Source organism: Lactuca sativa, chromosome 5 (genome assembly GCF_002870075.4).
Source record: "Lactuca sativa cultivar Salinas chromosome 5, Lsat_Salinas_v11, whole genome shotgun sequence".
Classification (NCBI taxonomy): Eukaryota; Viridiplantae; Streptophyta; class Magnoliopsida; order Asterales; family Asteraceae; genus Lactuca; species Lactuca sativa.
Genome location: NC_056627.2, coordinates 201,446,829 through 201,451,246, shown reverse-complemented (window position 1 = coordinate 201,451,246; position 4,418 = coordinate 201,446,829). Strand labels below are relative to the sequence as shown.

General features: G+C 38.0%; 1 long non-coding RNA gene across 1 annotated transcript; it reads right to left on the bottom strand.

The window, feature by feature from the left end:
- Positions 1–514: 514 nt before the first annotated feature.
- LOC111918643 (uncharacterized) lies at positions 515–2,825 on the bottom strand. Its single transcript, XR_002859301.3, has 2 exons — positions 1,423–2,825; positions 515–783 (listed from the first exon to the last, which is right to left on the bottom strand). It is a non-coding gene; the product is annotated as an uncharacterized LOC111918643 (long non-coding RNA).
- Positions 2,826–4,418: the final 1,593 nt, after the last annotated feature.

The following is a 4,418-nucleotide window of genomic DNA, read 5'->3' as shown; positions in this document are numbered from 1 at the left end:
CTCCGGTTTGAAAAAACATAACAAAGAGAAAAAAAATTGTGTCTCAAACGAAAAAACACGCGCCATAACACGCCATAACGCGCCATGGCGCGCCATATCACGCCTTGCTACGCGTTACACCTAACAGCAACGTTATGAAACTTTTCGTAACGGCAAAGCCACGCCTCACGCCATGGCGCGCCTTTTAGAACACTGGGATTATCCTAAAAGGATATATCGAGTGTGTATTAAGTTAGGATAACATGCAATAATGCTTCCCTTCAGTTGTTTCCGTAGTTAAAGGAAACATTTTCAGATCATTTCAATACCTAAAAATAAGGTTGTAGAAATCGTTCGACGTAGGCTAATTGGTGGACTGGGGTTAAGAGATTAATCGGGTTGGCGGAGATTAATCGGGGGATTAATCGGTGACCATTAATTATTAAAAAAATTAATAAATATATCATTAATCCTAAGAATATGACATTAAATACAACATTAATAAAGATAACATTATAAATTAAAAAAACAAATATTAAAAATTTAATAAATATAACATTAGTAACATGAAACTATGATTACAAAAAAATCCTTTGATTCTTAATACATCACATCTAAATAACCAACTACTACATTGTGAATGTTAAGGGAGCAAGAACATTATTAGAAGCTTTCTTTCTTGGTCTCCCTCTTGGTTTCTTCGGCTGATTCATTTCAAGATTTGTTTCTCTATTCCTTTTTGCTTTGAATCCTTTTTTTCTTTGACTTTGAAGATTTTGATGAATGAGCAGCAATAGTAAAGAACTAGAATGCAATTCAGATTTCAATTCAGATGGTATGAAATTTAGATTCTTGATTTCAATGGAGCACATGCTATGTAAAGAACTAGAATGTAAGTCAGATGGTATGCAATTCAGATTCTTGATTTCAATGGTATGCAAAGAAAGCAAATCCAACAGATTAATTAAGTTTTTCTTTTGGTACCTGATATATGTTTGAATGATGTAACATCAATTCAGATGGTGTGCAATTCAGATTCGTGTAAATGTTGTTGGACCATCAAAGCATTTTATGACCAAAATCGCTGAAATTTCTCTTAAGAATTTAAACAAACACTTGGCATGCTAGTTATCAAACAACCATATCAACCATATCACTGAAATTTCTCTTAAGCATTATATAACCAAAATCACTGAAATCGTGATTCCCAGTGATCAGACAACCATTTACACAAACATAGTAACAACATAAGTTTGCCTTCAATTGAGTTTACAGGTTTGTCTAAAATATGTTTTAACAGCGAATCGAGTGTATATGAAGAACAAACATCCGTATAGATTGAAGAACACTAAGCTGATTTTGCCAATTTAAGTCGAGAGAGAATCGATTTTACCAACAAAAAACACCTTAGCAACTAATCTGAGTATAGATTGAAGAACAAACCTTCATAGATGATAAGGACTGGGTCAAAGGGCTTTCAGAGTCATGGATGACATCGGAGGAGAAGGGCAACAACTTTGAGTCGACAATGCAACAACAAGGTTGGAGGAGGATGATAAACTAGAGCAAAAGGCGATAGCGTGAACGGAGGAAGAAGATTCAACTTTTTGATGTTTTACTTCTTTTGTCCTTAAGTCGTGAGAGAGTCGACTTTACCAATTTCCGCGTTCGATCTAGCAGAAAACGACATCACAATGAGTTTGAATTGAATCGGTGGAGTTGTGAACCAATAGACCATCATGTGCAAATATGTATAGAATTGTTACAAGTTTGTCATCCCACATCGCTGGTGGGAAAATAAACAAAGGCACCCATATCTTATAAAAGGAGACTTAGGTTCCTTTAAAAATTCAAACCCAACTACTCGGTGTGCTAGCTGGTTCTTTCGAGCCTGGTTAGCTGGACCGATTTGGCCCAATTTTGAGTCCGAGTTGGACCGATTTAGTCCGATTTGGACCGAGTTGTACCGATTTTGACCGATATTGACTAAGGCCAATTATTTTACCCTCTAACCCTTATTCGTAGGCGGATGGAGACCACTAAGCATCTAGGCACCGATTAATCGTCCCCCTAGGCCGATTTATACAACCATGCTAAAAATAAAGGTACAACAAGATCAAATGAAATTAATATCTTATGCTTAAGTAATTAGAAGTTTATGTTTGCCAAAGTTTATATTCGTCCCGAAATCGCTTATATTATTGGCCTGATGAGCCGTCATCAATCAAATCATGGTATTGATCCTTGAAATGTTGCCAAGAAAGTTTTGTGATGAGACTGATAATTACAAACTTGTTTATAAAAGAAGTTACAACTTGGAAATGATATGTTTTTTTACTCTACTTTGCAAAATACAAAGATGAATAGTCATTATTGGGATACATCTTTATGTTATTAGCCAGCGAATATCATGGAAGAGTCATAAGTAAAATTGATGACTATATCCACTATGATGGCAAAATATGTTGTCATATATAATGCAACTTGCCATCGAATCTTGTTGAGAAATTTAATCACAAGGCTCATTATTGTAAATTCCAGTTCTATTATGTTAAAAGAGGTAAATTCCTATAACTTTGCCTTTATAAAAAATTTCACTCGAAATAGCTAAAGCAGAGTGGGAATTTATCTCGATACAAAATACTTGTTTTTTTAGAGCAAGTGGAGGAAAATTATATTTGTATCGTGCACATCAGTACTAATATTATGCTAGCGGATTCGATGATGAAAAGTCTAGCACCCAAAGTATTTCAACATGTCGTCAGTATGGGTTTAAGACTAGACCTATCATAATTTAATTCTAGCATAGTGCTTTAAAGGAACTTTTAATTTCAATTATCCAAGTACATGATTATTATTCCTCCATAATATGCAATATGTCTATATTAATAACTTGTGTACAATTATTTTCAATATAAACAAATATAATGCATCACCACTTAACTCTAAAGTCATTTGGTTTATATTAATTTTTTTTATAATAAAATTGAACTGTTATTTTTAATGCATCACCACTTAACTCTAAAGTCGTTCTAGGGGTTTGGGTTGCTACTAGCGTGGCAAGGTTGGTCATGTCAGCAAGGATTATCCTCAGGGAGCAAGCCCGTTATGTTTTCACCGCAACCTAGTTGGCCACAAGTAGGCCAACTGTCCGATGTAGAGAGGGGAGCAATGAGTGCTCCTATTCTGGCTACTTTGAGGATCACTAATGGTGGTGAGGGTATGGTAGGATCCCCAACAGAGAGGATTCGGGCATTGCAGTATCAGTCAGGGGAGGCAGGGACTTCACTAGGTGATATTGCGGGATGTATCTTTTGCTCTCTCTTTGGTTCTTATCTATGTTTATATTACTTGGGATTTTGTATCGGTTTGGGTAAGCGTTATCTTTGGTTTAGTTCTTTGTTATTGTTTGAGTTGTATCATCAAGGATTGTTATATGCCATTTTGCATGCCATGAATCATTAGTGGGTTAAAGGGGGTTGCATCTTGTTGAGTAGGTTTCAATGTGTCCAGTTGTTATTCTGGTTCTTGTTCGAGATCGGTTCAAGGGTATTGTGTTGAAGGTCTATGGTTAGGTTCAACAGGTTAGTTCTCTAGTATCGTTCGGGTTTAGTGGTTTTAGCAGTTGAGCTCGGCTGGCCACTGGGAGTTCCAAGGGAAGTGGTTTATTGCTAAGGTTTTAGTCTTGTCACCAACATAAAGGACTTCAGGATATGGGGGCTGTATCATCAGAAGCATTTGGGGTTTTCGGATTTGTTGAGATTTCAGGGAGTGTTCATCTGGTGTTCAAGGGTTGTGCGGCCTTTGGGTTTGGCTAGTAATGGAACACTAGCATTGGTAAGCACAAGTTGTCAGTGGTTCAATCATAAGGGGTAAAATGGAATGGGAATCCTTCAAATCTTGTGGGCTGGGAGAGCTTTTCCAAATCAAAGTTGGGGAGAACCATTCAGATTTCTGAGAGCGGAATCAAGTGTGGAACTAGGATGAGTTTCACATCCCCTTCGGGGAGGAAGGCGGCCCAAGAGGCCATTTGGATTGAGAATTTATGAGTTGGGAGTTCAGGAAACTTCCCAACAGTTGGTTAGCGCCTTTTTAGTGATGGGTAGTAGGCTCTTGGTGGACCCAAGTTAAGGTTCCAGGCATGACTCGAACCTAGCTTGGGGCGCTTGGTCGGGTGCGTGTTCGACTCTGGATGTGTATGGATGGATTGATAGATGAGCGGTAAGACCATGGGCAGAGGCCATAGAAAAATATGAGTGTTGTAAGACTATGGGGTGGCCTAGAGAATTCACTAATTGGCAGTTAGTGTGGAGTGGTGTAAGACTGTAGGGTGGCCTGTAGCATTCACTAGTTGGCAGTTAGTGTGGGGGTGTTGTAAGATTGCAGGCTGACCCGTAGCATTCACCGGTCCTTTTGCAGCGGTAAGGATGTGGCAAACC